The 16,650-nt window shown below is 35.7% G+C and overlaps 1 protein-coding gene and 1 pseudogene across 6 annotated transcripts in view; one reads left to right on the top strand and one right to left on the bottom strand.

Moving 5' to 3' along the window:
- Positions 1-16,650, bottom strand: part of PIK3C2G (phosphatidylinositol-4-phosphate 3-kinase catalytic subunit type 2 gamma) — a 355,118-nt gene that overhangs the window by 200,547 nt on the left and 137,921 nt on the right. The gene's annotated exons all lie outside the window — the stretch shown is intronic.
- On the top strand, positions 6,509-15,009 carry LOC125169779 (tetraspanin-2-like; annotated as a pseudogene).

Here is a 16,650-nt window from a genome sequence, read left to right as displayed (position 1 = left end):
AAGATTAAGCACCCATTAGACACTTAATAAATGTTTGTTACTGAACTAAATTTATGAAAGTATTTAGCATTTGAAAATCTATTCCAGAAAACAATTAATCCTCAGATGGGCTCCTCAGACTGCCATCATCTTGTTCCATCAGAAGAATTAGATTCAATTATCTCCAAGCTCCTGGGAAGTGCCTAGAGATAACTTTTGGCATCATACTGTTTTGATGTGATTTTGACATACTGCTTTGACATGATTAGATATAACTGGGGCTTTGGTGAGAAAAATTAATTTTAAATAAATATGTTTTCAGAAAAAAATCAATATGCATAATTTAAAACTTGAAGGAACGGGGCACCTGGGTGGCTCAGTCGGTTGGGCGTCCGACTTCAGCTCAGGTCGTGATCTCACGGTTTGTGAGTCCAAGCCCTGCGTCGGGCTCTGTGCCAACAACTCAGAGCCTGGAGCCTGCTTCAGATTCTGTGTCTCCCTCTCTCTCTGCCCCTCCCCTGCTCATGCTCTGTCTCTCTCTGTCTCAAAACTAAATAAAAACATCAAAAAAAATAAAAAAAATAAAAAAATAAAACTTGAAGGAACTACTTACAGTAACTGATTGAAAAAACAAGTACATAAATAAATAAACAAAAGCCAAAAATCTTTTTGTATGGAAACAAACTGAATGCTTTCAACCAATCAGGAGAGAGTTCTGAAGATTGGCTCCCAATACTATGGAGATCAGGAAACTTTTAAAGTCTATAAAGTCCAGTCTCTTTTCAGCATATTAGGTTACTGAAGGGTGAAATGAATACTATGCAGCCACAGTGTCAAGAAAAAAATTGGTATTACTTAATATCTCTCAACTGTCCTTGATAGCAGCTTGAAATGTAATGCATAAATGTAATGTCTTACATAGTTTTTCTTAAGTTAAACTGAGCATTTTAATTGCAACAAAAATTTCACTTCCAAGGTTAGTCACTCAAAACCCTTATTTCTGACCTGCAAATATTTTTCCTATAATTTTCTCCCTTTGAGCAATCTAGCAGTAAGACCTAGTAAGAACTGTAGTCCAGACACATCTTCTGAAGTACTGCTAAGGTCAGAAGATCCCACCATAACATCAAGTGCAGGTGAAGAGCAGAAAGGGTGCAATAAAAATGCAAAGCTAGAAGAAGGTCAGCTTGTTTTAGCACACTTACACTACTTTCTCCTAACTAAATGTGATTGATTCAAATTTATTGCTCTCAATTACTAAGCCGTTTGTCTGAAGCTTGTAGACATCAAGGTCAGTTTGAGGACAGTTTGAAGTCTTAGAGGAAAGAGTTACTTGGAACATTTTGCTGCCTAAGTGATGACTTAAGTCAGATACTAGTCACCCATGCTTTCTTTTGTGTGTATTTTATATTATTGGTACGAATGAAAACAGAAAGAAATAAAGAAACAAACATCACAATGAAACAAAATTCTTTGGTGAACACTATACCTCTAACTGTGTATTTATTTCCATATACTGGAATGTAAACTCCATGAAAGCAGAAAATTTTTGCCTGTTTCGTTCATGGAGGTGTCCCAAATGCCTCCAGACTGGTGAACATCCTGTACATATTTTTTTTTTTTTTTTGAAGAATGTTTAAACTGAATTATCTTTCCAACTAAAACATCTCTGCTGCTAGACTTTTCTATCATGGTTTGTGTTATTATCTTTCTCCAATCATGTAGATCTAAAATTTCGAGTCATATTTTCCCCTCTTTTGCCCTCTTCATCGAATTTCCCCCCCTTTCCCATCTGGCAAAATTCAACTGCTCTCTGAAGTCAAAACTCAAGGGCTGATTTACCTGGAAAGCTGTTTCAGCTACTTTGTAGCCTCCTGTAGAGTTTATCACACTCTTCTCAGTGGGATTCTATATTATGTACTTGGTTGAGGGCAGGCTCATTCATTATAAATCCCTGATACAAGCACAGTTGAATAATAAGCTCCTAGTAGTCTCTTATCTTTATATCTAATCAGTTGCCAAGTTCAGTGGACTTTTCTATCCTAATGGCTCTAGCATTACGCCTGTTTTTAGTTTCTTCTGCATCTAGCTAGTCTAGGCCATAATTATCCCATGCTGGTATTAATATTTTTCATAGTAATACCTTAAAAATTTCCCTAAATTATTTCTTTTTAAAATATCCTTTTCTTTTGGGGACAGCACAAGCAGGGGAGGGGCAGAGAGAGGGGGATAGAGGATCAGAAGCAGGCTCTGCGCTGACAGGCTGACAGCAATGAGCCTGAGACAGATGTGGGGCTTGAACTCACAAACTGCCAGATCATGACCTGAACCCAAGTTGGATGCTCAACCGACTGAGCCACCCAGGTGCCTCCTCCCTAAATTATTTCTAAATTCACTTGTTATAAAACTTTAAATGGTTTTCTATTTCCAACGGGCCTCTCTTAGGTCCATACTGCTTATCTAGATAGCCAAGGCTAGCCAAACATGAGATTTTTCTCCTACTGTAATACTGAATAAACTGCTCTGGCTGACTCACTGATTATTTTTATTCTGAAAATGTCATGTGCATTCTCACCTTTGTGAGCACTGTAACCCCCACGTGGAACAGCTTCTCTTCTCAGAGTTTGAGTTCTCCTTCAAAATGTGGTCAAATGCTTTTAAAGGTTACTACCCCAATGTTTACTAATCACTTCTCTGAACTCTAAGGGCATTGACTGGCTGACTCCATTGGGCAATTAGGATATGCTAGTGTTTATTAGAATTTATCATTTTTATATATGTGCCATCATCCTCAACTAGTGAATAAATCAACTGAAGATAAGAATTGTTCTATACTCTCTTTTTAATTCTTAGGATTTAGCACCATGCTCCATACGTGTTGGGTCATTAATAAAAATGCACTGATTGTGATGATAATAATGAGAAAAATCATACTATTGAGCCCATTTATCTTGCTGTTCTCTGAAATAATTTACATTGGTAGCAATAGATTTAACTCAAAAATACCACTTATACAAGTTCCAGGGGTGTTTTAATTTGTTTTCTCTCAGTCAAAAGAGTGAGAAAAAAACAAATCTGAAGGTAATAAAGAAGAAGGATGTATTTTTTTTTCAGACTTTTTCAGGAATAGAACAAACCCTAGCAACATCTATACACTCAAAAAGAAAAATTATATATTTGTATTAATATGTAAAAATGCTGGAAAGAACATTTTTACACATTAATGGAAAGGAATGGATCTTTTTATTCACTACTGTTGCATTTAGTTTAGAAAGAAATTGGAGGAGAAATTGCTAAGAAGCTAACCACATGACATCCCGAGATGTGACTAAGGCCAAACAACAGTAAAGCATATCCAAATATAACTTTCATTTGCTTATTTTAGGAAGAGTTGGCCACATTAAAAGAGATGTTGGCAGTGTTAGTGGAGCTCCTGGGAAATGTGCCCCTTCATACATTGCTGGCAGTATATAGCAGAATGTATTAAAAAAATTTTTTAATGTGATTATTCCTTGATCTAACTATTTACTTTTGAGAATTTATCCTAAAAAAATAATCAGAGCTATGTATAAGGATATGTGTAATTGGAAATAACACAAATGTTATTAATAAAATAAAAAGTTAACTAAGCTATGACCATATGGTAGAATATATGTAGTCTAAAAATATTCAAAGAATACTTAATGACATGAAAATATTATGAAAAATGTATGCAGTATAATACCAGCATGTACATAAAAGTGTGCATATTTCTCCATAGGCTTGACAAAAAGATGAGAGAAATAAAAAAATTAATACCAAATACCTGAATATTAATACTAAATTTCACAGATGACTTTAGTTTTCTTTTTTTAGCTTATTTTTTTTAAGTTTTTCAAACTTTACGTAAAGTTACATTGGTTACTAAAATATAAGGATTTTTTAAAATTAAGGCTCACTTAAATAATTATGAATATATTTGAATAAGTACAAGTTCATTATCAGTACTAGAAAAAAGCTCAAAATCATATGTCCCTTTAAGAGTAAACACCATTGTGTAAAAGAACAAGTATATTTTTTGTGCTGATTTAAAATTTTCTTTAGTATAATAGGTCCAAACAGGGATCTCTGCCTCTACAGAATTTATGCTTGATACCTTTTCAGGGCCCTGGACTCAGGCAAAGATCAATGGATAAATATGTTCCACAAATCTTGGCATTTCTTGCCTGTGATGTTGTCTGAAATTGTTTAAACATTCTCATGGGATATAGTTATTGGCATTTCATGCTCAGTAACACATTCCTCAATGAGGTGAGGGCTACCCATATTTTCTGACTGTCATGTGATATTTACAGACTGAAATGTCACATGTGACAGAAGAACTACAACTTATTTTGAATTTTCCACAAGCCAGGCTATTGTACTTTCCAATGACCGGATTTGCTTGAAAAGTATACATAATGCCTGCCAATAATAAAGCAGGGTCCACTCTCTAGTGATTCTGCTAACCTTGGGACTACTAATTACTTGAGGCACGGATATGATACCTTGAGTCTGGGGAAGAAACAAAAGTATCATTAGAAGATTCATCAGGCTGATATTAACTAGGTCCTTATTTATTTAAATTTGTAAGAAACTTGCTTATATTCATACAGAAAATAGACCATTTACAATGTAATAAATGGTGATCTATCAGATTTGAGATATTAAAAAGATACAAGGTCAGTAAAATTCTATTACTTGATGGAGAGGAGATCATGTAAAGTGAAAGGAATTTTCATTTATTATGAATTTTTAAAATTAGGTGTAACAGGAATTCATGTGAAGTAATCGCCTCTTTAAGGTTATTCATCATTTTTTAATTGTTCATTTAAGTAACTTTAGGTTACTTAATTTACTTTCCAAGCATGTCTGAATAGGGGAGCAAAACCAATTTTGATCAAAAGCAAAACATCAGACTGGCTTACTATTCAGTTTTATATGAGTTTCATGAGCAGTGATTCTATCTATTCAGTGTTTAGTTTCCTCTAAATTGAGCTAACAATTGAGCCTCTGCCTTCTGTAAAAGGACATAATACCACAGCTAAGATAAATATAACTCTGTACAATAATTGTTAAGGAAGCATTTAAAAATTGCACATGGCCCATTGTCCAATGAGTTCATTTAAACACAAAGAAAAAAAAATACTCCTTGAAGACTAGGATTATAAAAGTTAATAAAAGGAATCTAAGACATGGTTAAAAACTCAAAGGTGAAAAAATTAGGTAAAATGAAAGCAACTTCAAGATAAATATTTTCAAAGGAACTTTAGGGAAATATCAAATCTGTATTTTGCCAACAATGTAAACACAAGGTTTATAGTCAAGCAGAGGATTAAGTTAGAAGGGTAATCCTTATGTGGGCAGGAAAGGAAGAGTATCAAATATGTAATAACTCTTTAGTTCAAGCTGGAAGTAGAAACTGACCAGTGTTCAGGGTTCTCCTGTTTTGGGTCTCAAGACCCTTTCAGCACTCTTAAAAATTATGGAAGATACCAAAGAGTTCTCATTTATGTGAGTTATATCTATCAAGAATTTCCATATCAGAAACAAAACCAGGGCATTTAAGAAATATTTATCAATTCATTTAAAGTAACATCAATAACCCCTTTACATGTTAACATAAACAATATATTCCTATGAAAAATCGCTATGTTTTCAAAAATAAAGAAAATATTTAGAGAGAAGAGTGATACTGTTTTAGATTTTTGCAAGTATCTGTAATGTCTGGCTTAATAGAAGACAGCTAGATTCCCCTATCTGTTTCTGTATTAAATCTGTTGTACTACTGCATGTCAGAAAACACTCTACACCCATGAATGAATGCATGTGACAAAGGCAAGTGACATATTAGAATTATTATGGAAATAATCTTGACCTTGCAACACCTCTGTAAGCACTTCGGGGATTGCAAACCTAATTTTGAGAACATAGTTTTGGCATGAGTTATTGTTGTGGGCCCATAAGTCAAGGAATCAGTACCTGTGGTCTCTTTTGAAGACAAAAGTACATCAACTTATCTTTTCCCTGAATGACAAATTGGCTTTGAAGTCACGTGACCAACACTCAGATTTGGGAAACATCATTCCTCCTCTCTTCCCTCAATCATTTACAACCCTTCTCAGAGGGCTATAGGAACATCACCAAGGATCCCGACAATCTTCAAAAGGGACAGTGGCATCACGAAGTTAAATTTTAACAGAAAAATACACCTTTCACTTCTTCCATCTGACAGTTATTTTGTGACTTCTATTCCTTTCTCATTTTCTCCTCGTATCTTGTTTTTCTCTTTTGTTCTTCTTTTTCTAGTTTGAAAAATGATACAATGTCAATATCTGGCTCAAAGAATTCTTGAAGTGATGGGTAAAAGCCAAATGTGACGTAACAAATGCCAACCTTTAAAAAATATCAACTTTGGGTAAAATGAAAAGCAAAGAAATCTGAGATCAAATTTAAGTGTAACAGAAATGTCAGACTTCAGAATACACAGTAAGAATTCATGCAGAATGCCATGAGGCTATTCACAGTTAAAAGCTGCAATGTCAGGTTAGAATTAGAAAACTATCAGAAGTACAGAACAGTTTCTCCAGCAGGTTTTGAGTCTGATGACACACTCAGCATCATCTTGGAAGAAAATGTCAATATGAATGTATTTGCTATTTTTCTAGTACTAAAAATGATCAGATGTGACAGAAGAAATTTCTTTCTAGAGAAAATGGGGAATAAGGATTCTTTAAGATGATTGTAAATCTCTACCCACTGAATAATTCATGTTCGTTCAAGGATTTTCACATGATTGCAGAATATTAGAATTCAAGGAAACTTGGAGACCTGGTTCAATCTCCTAATTATACAGATGAAGAGTCTAAAAGTCAGAGAGTTTGAGCTGTTTGCTCAAGGCCATTTGTTAGTGGCACTAAAACTGGAATCCAAATACCCAGAACACTAGGCCAGGAGGCTTTCTATACTACTTCTAGCAAGACCTTTTTATCTTTTGACTAGGTATTATCATATATAGTTACATGAAATCCACAAGACAGGCCTGAAAATATTTATTTTACTTAGTGCATTCTTCTAAATGGATCAATAGAGATGCATAATAGGGAGAAGTATAATTTATCTAACTGGATGGGGATATTGTTCCAGTCATGACCCAGTGGGCATAAGTATGAATCCTAGATCCAAAGATAGTTGGAACTGTGCAGAGATATTTCCTGATGGATAGTCTATGGATTTGCATATAGAATTTGGGAATTAACTGTATATTTATGGTATTAATTAATCAGACTTATTTATACTTAAAGAGTGGTTATTGATTTTGTTCTATATGTTTACACTTTGATTTTACTTACAGACAAGCTTAGAAAAGCACTACATAAAGCAACTGGTGTAATGAAGGCACCATGTAGAAATTTTGTGTTTGGATGGATTTAACATTACATGCAAAACCAGCATGATGTTATGGAAAAGAATGAGGGATTTTGAGCTTAAGTATGAAGGATCTTGTTTTCCTAGCTTACACTTTCTCTCTCTTTTTAAGCAAATTTATCTATACCCTTGACTTAATTCCCATCCTTCTGTGGATGATTTCCAAATTGTATTCTCTCGCTTAGATTTTCCCTTGAACCATCACTGGCTATCTCAAGGACATCTCAAAGCTAATCTATCCCAACCTGAATGGGAAGGTTAATCTATAATCTATTTGTTACCCAGAGTGCTCCCTCTTAGCAAATGTTTCCATTTTCTACCTACTTGCATTATAAAGAAACCTAGAAGTAATCCTTGACATCCTCCTTTTTTCACTGCCCTTCCCCTATCTTCTCACTTTTACTCCTAAATGTTCTGATTCTGTTCATTTTATTACATCACCACTACCACCCTTGTAAGGCTGACTTCTATCCTCTGACACTTGGACTACTTCTATAGCTTCCTAACTGTCTTGCCTCATTTACTTTTGCTTCTCTCACCAAATTTATGCTTCGCTCAGAAGCCAGACTGATCTTTAAAAGATGCAAATCTGTTCAAAATATTCCCTCACTTAGAACCATTTGTCCTTTCCCAATGCTACTAGAATAAAGATCAAGTTGCTCAACATGGTCCTGTTTAGATGTCCTTAGAACACCAGTTCTCGCTCTATCTTAACATATCTGCTAATCTTACAATATACATTTCTTCCCTGGACTCCAGGAATGCTGGCTCTCTTTCAGCTTCCTGAATTAAGTTTCTGCCCCAGGGCCCTTTCATGGATCCCCTCTTCCCAGAAACTCTTTTCTTATTCTTCCCTTTCATCAATTCATTCCCACTCATCCTTTGGATCTGAGCTCAAACTTCCTCAGGGAAGACTTTTCCCACTTTGTAGAAAAGGTTTGGTTCCTTTGTAACATGCTTTCATAGAACCATGTACCTTTCATTCAGAGCTGTTAGAACACCTGCCATTTTACATTTATAATATGGCATGACCTATTTCCCTCCACCTCCAGTAGATGGCAGCTCCATAAAGGCAGGATTATATTTCTTTTTTGTGCATTATGCTAGCTGTAGGGCCAAATGAAGTGCTTTACATGAATAAGCCATCAGTAAATATCCATTGACTAAATGAGCAGACAAATTTGGCTTCAATTTCTTCTTCTGTAAAATGGGGATCAATAAAATTGGGGAAATTGTAAATGTTGCTAATAATATTAAAGAAGTTGTTTTGTAGAACAAATCGTGTAACGTGAAAATGCTTTGTAAGCTATGTCATTCAGTTGTGAATTATTTATTATTAAGCTGCTAATTCTTTCATCATACACATTTTAAGAAGTAAATTTAACTTATTGAAGCTTAATTGAAATGAAATTATTCCCATGGATTTATTGATATTTACAGTTTGGTATTGAAAGACTCTGAAAACTCTAAACGATGTAATTATGATGAAGAGGATAGTAATGATAAAGATGATTGGTAGAATTTTATTGAATGGTCTCATAAGTACCGTATCATAATAGGTACATAATGTTATTATCCCTGCTTTATAGATAAGGAAATTTGTCCAAGGTCATTCAGGTAATAAGCTCTACGAAGCAGTAGAGCTAGATTCGTCTGATTTCAAGGTTTTTGCTGTCAACTGTGAAATTTGGAAGCAACACCAGAAACTTTCTAAAGGTGCACAAAGACAAGATATTTATACAAGGTATATTGGGGTTATGCTATACCACATTTCTCATTCTAAGTATATCAGAAGAATATTGACTCTTCCTTCATAGAGAAAATATTGAAACTTCCACATTTTTTTCTTCTGCATTCATACTTATCTATAATTGTATTCATATTTTTCCTTGCCTCCCACCTGAGGGGAAGAAGTTACTCTCTTCCTTTCCTCAGATAAAATTACCATTTGTACTTTTATTCCAGGCTAGTGGCTGTTGGTACCATCTCATTTTGCTACTTCACCCATCCCTCTACTTTTGGATCTTCCCTTCATGCATCCTTCAACTCAATTTGTAAACATGCTTGAAGCTATTTTATTTGAACAAGCATACAAATCCCAAACCTCAAAGCCTTTCCCATCAGTCTTATTTCAAGAGTCACCATTTATCTAATTTATTTCTTCCATTTGCTCTTTAGGATCTTGAAGTATGACATCCAATTTTACTACAGTATTAAAACTGCTCTCACTAATACCATCAGTGACTGCTCATTTTTCAATCCATTGATTTGATTTTAGACTTAATTTTATTTAACACTTCTTTAAAGACTTTGAAACCTTTTTTTATGAATTCTAAATTACTACCCCTTTCTCGCTCTCCTCCGACTTCTTGGTCATTCTTCCTGTTGCCTTTTCCAGCTTTGCTTGCTTTATGCTGCTCTTAAAATGTTGCTACTCTCCGGGGTTCCATCTTTGCCTCTTTCTTTACTTCCTCCACATACGTACATGCAGTGCCTCTACTTCCTGGCTTCAATTACTGCTTTCAAGCCAATAATTCATATATTATTTTTCAAGCTTTGGTTTCTCTGCTAGGCTTCAGACCTGAATATACAACTGTATACTGGTCACCTTCTCCTAGGTGTCCCACAGGTTTTTGTTTTGTTTTGTTTTAATGTGTTTTTATTTTTTGGGAGAGAGAGAGCTCGAGTGGGGTAGGGGCAGAGAGAACGAGACACACACAGAATCTGAAGCAGGCTCCAGGCTCTAAGCTGTCAGCACAGAGCCTGATGTGGAGCTCGAATCCACAGACTGTGAGATCATGACCTGAGCCAGAGTCGGCACTTAACTGACTAAGCCACCCAGGCGCCCTTGTCCCACAGGTTTTTAACTATGCAACATGTCCAAAACAGAACTCTATATCTTACACCACCTAAATTTTCTTTTTTCTATAACCCTTGTCTTGATTAACAATATAGTTTTCTATCATTTACCCAAAATGGAAAGCTCAAATTCTTCCTTTTCTCTTTTTTTTCACTTTCCTCTGAAATGTTTCTCAGATCTGCTCTGTGGAACTCTACTATTTTTCAGGCCCAGATCATTTTTCAAATGCACTATTTCAATACTTGACATCTATCTAATATCCTTGCTCTCATTGTCTTTTTTTAGTTCATCCTTCACATTGGTGCCAGAATTATCCTTGTATAATATAAATCTGATTCTATGACTTCCATTCTTCACAAAATTCCATGGGCTGCAGAAATGCGTCAGTAGTAACTACCTGGCTCATGAGACCTAAAACATCCTAACTAACCTATCCTTTTCAGTCTTGTCTCACAGTACAATTCCCTTCTAATATGACATTAGATTACTCACTATTCTCTGAAACTCCATAACTGTCCATATGTTAGCCTTTCTTCCAGAAAGGCCATTTCCTGTCTTCTCCACTCAGTAAATTACTATGAATATTTCAACTCAGCTTTCAATTCCTTTGTGAAGATTTCCTTACTTTTTCAGAGAGAATTTGTCTCTCTCTCCTTTGGGCACATATAGCACTTAATACTTTGATTATAGTATGGAGTATATTGTGGGGCAATCTTTAGCATAAGTATTTTTCTCTTATTGTTTTTTAGGGATAGCCACTATGTCTTATTATTCAGTCTCCTTTATTCATTGCAGGTCAGTTTCCAAGTACACATATGTGTGTCAATATGTAAATGGTAAAGATACATCATTATCAATCACTTAACTATTTAGTCTAATGTGGAAGTTATAACTGTCTCTCTCTTCCATATTCCATAGTACCAATTTGCAATGCTAGTCAAAAATGTCTTTATTATAAATTAATCTCTACAATAAAAGATGTAATGGCTTTGTGCAAACATGTTTATGAAACATTTTTCCAAGGAAACTAATTTTGGAAGCTAAGGCACTGCGTGTTAAGCATTGTTCTTCTTCCCGCAAAATAATAATTTTCCATGATGTGGGATGGCAAGTTCTGGTACCTTGTCAAATTTTTATTTAAGTTTCTGATGTAATCCTCTGATGCCAGTTCAGAGTTGCTATTTTTAAATGAATACTTTCCTTGAACTGTCTTTTAATTTCTTAGGTAATTTCTGCTTGCTATTAGCAGTTGAATAGTTATGCCTGTGCATCAGAGTTCAAGAAAATAGCAACCATCTGCCAAGAACCACAGACCTTCGCCCTTGGTCTCTGGTATTCTGACAGCACTGCCTTCTCTAATGGAAATATCAGTACCCAGTGAGCATACTGCTGGCACTCAGTAGTGGAAATATTAACACCCTATGGCCTACGCTAGGTAAATTAAATCTCAACATGTCTCTTGCTAAAAATAAACCAAAAGGAGATGGTGAATCTTTGGATGGGATTAAACAAACAGAAATATTAAAAATTTTTCTGAGCTAGAAATGGAGCACACCAGTTCTCAAGAGGTTAAACCATTGGAAAAATAAACTATTCAAAGGAGAAAAAAATACAGATCTCTGAAGACCTCACTCTGACAACTCACTTAACAAGCACAAACTGTTTGTTCTCAGAAAAGTCAGCTTTTGAATTTAGAGAAGTTGAAAGGTTCATTTTTGGAAACAGCTTGTCCTCAAGTTTTTTTTAGTAGTTCAGTTAAAGAGAGTGGGAGTCACAGAATGAGTGCAATGGAAATATTTTAACCTTTCCAGTGACCTTCTCTGGTGCATGATAAGGAACTGTCCAATGTTCATATAAATCAAGTTTCTAATAAGTTTCCTGAATGATGCTCAATAAACAACACTTTACTTTGAAACCAGTCCCTATAATCTCTATATATCTGATTGTTTGGAAAAAAAGAAATTACACAGTGAAGTAGAAACATCCAAGCATGACAAGATGGTTAAGTACTGCTATTTACTACAATAAGACTATTTTAAGATAGTTTTATTTGCATATTTAATATGTAAATAGCCTTGGGGCACCTGGGTGGCTCAATCAGTTAAGCGTCCGACTTTGGCTCAGGTCATGATCTCACGGTTCCTGAGTTTGAGCCCTGCGTGGGGCTCTGTGCTGACAGCTCAGAGCCTGCAGCCTGTTTCGGATTCTGTGTCTCCCTCTCTCTCTCTGCCCCTCCCCTGTTCATGCTCTCTCTCTCTCTCAAAAATAAATAAATATTAAAAAATTAATATGTAAGTAGCCTAGAGTATGTATGTAGAAAGGCTATAAGAATAGTGGTTAAGATTTCAAGCTCTAAACCCAATGTTTATAGCAGCACTATCAACAATAGCCAAAGTACGGAAAGAGCCCAAATGTCCACTGACAGATGAATATATATAGAAGACATGGTATATATATACAACAGGGTATTACTCGGCAGTCAAAAAGAATGAAATCTTGCCATTTGCAACAACATGGATGGAACTAGAGTGTATTATACTAAGTGAAATTAGTCAGGCAGAGAAAGACAAATATCATATGACTTCACCCATATGTGGAATTTAAGATACAAAACAGATGAACATAAGGGAAGGGAAGCAAAAATAATATAAAAACAGGGAGGGGGATAAAACATAAGAGACTTAAATATAGAGAACAATGCGAGGGTTACTGGAGGGGTTGTGAGTGGGGGGATGGGCTAAATGGGCAAGAGGCATTAGGGAAAACACTTGTTTGGATGAGCACTGGGTGTTATATGTAGGGGATGAATCACTGGATTCTACTCATAAAATCCTTATTGCACTATATGCTAACAAACTTGGATGTAAATTAAAAAGTAAAAAAATAAAATAAAAATATTTCAAGCTCTAAATCTCTGGATTTAACTTGAACTCCTCAATTTAATAGTGTAACATTGGACAACTTAATCTCTATAAGCCTCAGTTTCCTCATAGGTACAATTGGAATAATAATCAGATTTGCCTCATAGGGTTATTGTGGATATTAAAATTAGATGGTACTAAGTAGCACTAAGTAAAGATTTGATCTTTATTTTTATTATTTTTTTTAATTTTTTTTTCAACGTTTATTTATTTTTGGGACAGAGAGAGACAGAGCATGAACGGGGGAGGGGCAGAGAGAGAGAGGGAGACACAGAATCGGAAACAGGCTCCAGGCTCTGAGCCATCAGCCCAGAGCCCGATGCGGGGCTCAAACTCACGGACCGCGAGATCGTGACCTGGCTGAAGTCGGACGCTTAACCGACTGCGCCACCCAGGCGCCCCAGATCTTTATTTTTAAAACACTGAGATGGTGCCTGGGTGGCTCAGTCAGTTAAGCATCTAACTCTCTATTTCCACTCAGGTCATGACCTTACAGTTGGTGAGTTTAAGTCCCATATCCAGCTCTCTGCTGTCAGCATGGAGCCCACTTCCGATCCTCTGTCTCTCTCTGCCCCTCCTCAGCTCATGTGCACTCTCAGAGCACAAGCTCTCTCTCTCAAAAATAAATAAACATTAAAAAAAAAAATAAAACATTGAGTCAAATAGATTTTCAGCTTCTGTTCAGGTAGAGAAGGCTCACTATAAGCAGAATTATGCTTTTTTTTAAATGTTATTTATTTTTGAGAGAGAGAGAGAGACAGAGTTCAAGTAGGGAAGGTGCAGAGAGAGAGGGAGACACAGAATCCGAAGCAGGCTCCAGGCTCTGAGCTGTCAGCAAGAGCCCAATGTGGTACTAGAACTCATGAACTATGAGATCATGACATGAGCTGAAGTCAGAGGTTTAACCAACTGAGCCACCCAGGCACCCCCAGAATTATGCTTATTTATCAGGGATCAGAGAATATTGAAGTCTATTTAGTGAATTCTTTCATTTTACAAGCAATATTAATCCTTTTATTTTACAAGCAACTAAGCAATATTATAGGCTTCATTCTGATAAAGATTTTTATAAGAGGCTCCCATGACTCCCAGAGCCAGCATGGGGTTGGGAACTCAGAATCCTGTCACAGCGGTGAGCAGCGGGGGGTGCCCCCCTGAGGTGCCCATGGTACATCAAGTATTTACTGCTTGGTTTCAACCTTCTCTCCTGGCTGATGGGGTTGGCTGTCTTTGCTTTTGGACTATGGTTTTGGTTTGGAGGCACCATGAAGAATTTCTTATTAGAGAAGGGGTCACCAGAGTAATTCTACATGAGGCTCTATGTGTTGGTTGGAACACGGGTCCTGATAACAGTTGTGAGCTTCTTTGAGTGCTAGAAAGCCATGAGACAGTTGCATTGTGTGCTCAGCATTTTTACCTGCCTACAGGTGATATTTGCTGCTGAAGTAACCATTGGGATATTTGTTTTTTATAGGCAAGGGTGTAGCTATAGGACGTGCTCAGACCATGTGTGTGGAGGCTTATAACTATTACCTTACAGAGAGTGAAAAAGGAAATAGGGCTGTCAGTACCTTCCACTCAACATTTCAGTGCTGTGAAACAAAAGTTCTGAAGAGATCCAACCCACAGAGCTGAAAGTGCTTCTAGGACACAAGCAATATATTGATGAGACTGGGACCATAATCAGTGTTAATTAAGTTTTAAGTCATCAAAATTTATTGGTATTGGAATCACGTAATCTTTCACATGATATTCAGCATGGTCCTTTGCTATGCAATACTAAACTCAAGAGATGTGATATGAAGCTACTTTGACATGAAAATTGTAACCTATAGCTTTCATACAGCTGTTGCAGGAGCTAGGTCATTTTTAACATTCATAGGACACTTAGGATCTAAAATAATTTGCCCTTAATTGTACATTTGCACCTGAATATACATTTGGCTAATTATTGGTTTACCCCTTGAGGGAATAGCTACTAATTATGTTGACTGAAAGCATATTCGTGTGTGATCTATTTCTGGTATATACTTTATACATGATGAAATCTGTTTGATGGGAATTCCTGATTCTTGTTATGTCAGAGCAACAACCTATTTGCCTCAGAAAAAAAGATCAAAAAGCTCTGATACAGTTTAAAAATGGGGGTATTGAAAAAAAAAGATTTTTCTAAGAAATAGTCTATAAACTTTATAAAAAAAGTATTCATCGACACATTTAAATATCTTTAAAATAGACCAAGATCTATCTTAGTAAAACAATAATAATCCCCTGCCACCCAATAAAGTGGGCTTATGCTTTAAAAACTAGAAAGTTGTTATATTGTCTGGTGAGAAAATTATGCTTTGAATATTATAGAGATTCATACCTCTATTTTTAACTTGACAATTATTATTTTCAAATTTTAATAGTGTTATTGAGATATAATTCAAATGTCATGCAATTCACTTAAAGTGTACAGTTCAATGGTTTTTAGCATATTCCCAGAGTTGTGTAACTATAATCACAGAAAGAAACTTCATGTTCAGTATCAATCAACCCTCTTTTCCCCCAACCTCCCCTAGACCTAGGCAATCACTAATCTATTTTCTGTATCTATAGATTTGCCTATTCTGGACATTTCTTATAAATGGAATCATATAATATGTGGTCTTCTGTGATGGGCTTCCTTCATTAAGAATAATGTTTTCAAGGTTTATTATTGTTTTAACATGTATTAGTATTCATTCCTTTTTTTATTATTGAATAATACTACATTGTATGGATGGGCCACATTTTATTTATCCACAAATTAGTTATTGGCCATGTGAGTTGTTACTCCTTTTTTGTTGTTATAAATATTGCTGCTCTGAACATTCACATACGAGTTTTTGAGTGAACATGTATTTTATCTTGGATATATACTTAATAGTGGAATTGTTGGGTCATACAGTAACTCAGTGTTTAATATTTAAGGAACTGAAAATTGTTTTCTAAAATGATTGCACCGTTTTACACTCCCACCAGCAATGCATGAGTTTTTCAATTTCTCCACATCCTTGCCAACACTTATTGTTATTTGTCTTTTTGATTTTGATTATAGCCATTCCAGTGAGTATGAAGTGGTATCTCATTGTGGTAGAAAAAGAAAACACTTTCACCTCCTTTTCCATCCCAGAAGTTTTGGAAAGTACACTAATTTAACATAAATCTAACTATATCAGTTTGAAAAGTCTTTTGCGTCACTCTCTCTTCCACATTTCTCCTCTGTAGGACTTTGAGAGAGAAATCAGAATAGAACTGGTCGCCACAACTCTTCTCTGATTCTAGAGATTACAGACTTTCTTTATGGCATCACTGAACTGATGCTATCAAGACAGATTTAAAAAAGCTCGTCTTGGCTTTTAATATAGAATAGAAGCCAAAAAAGAGCTGTTCCCCCAAACTAGAGCCAGCTTCCACCCT

Source organism: Prionailurus viverrinus, chromosome B4 (assembly GCF_022837055.1).
Source record: "Prionailurus viverrinus isolate Anna chromosome B4, UM_Priviv_1.0, whole genome shotgun sequence".
Taxonomy (NCBI): Eukaryota; Metazoa; Chordata; class Mammalia; order Carnivora; family Felidae; genus Prionailurus; species Prionailurus viverrinus.
Note: the sequence above shows the minus strand (reverse complement) of the source record. Positions and strands in the feature narration are given on the sequence as shown.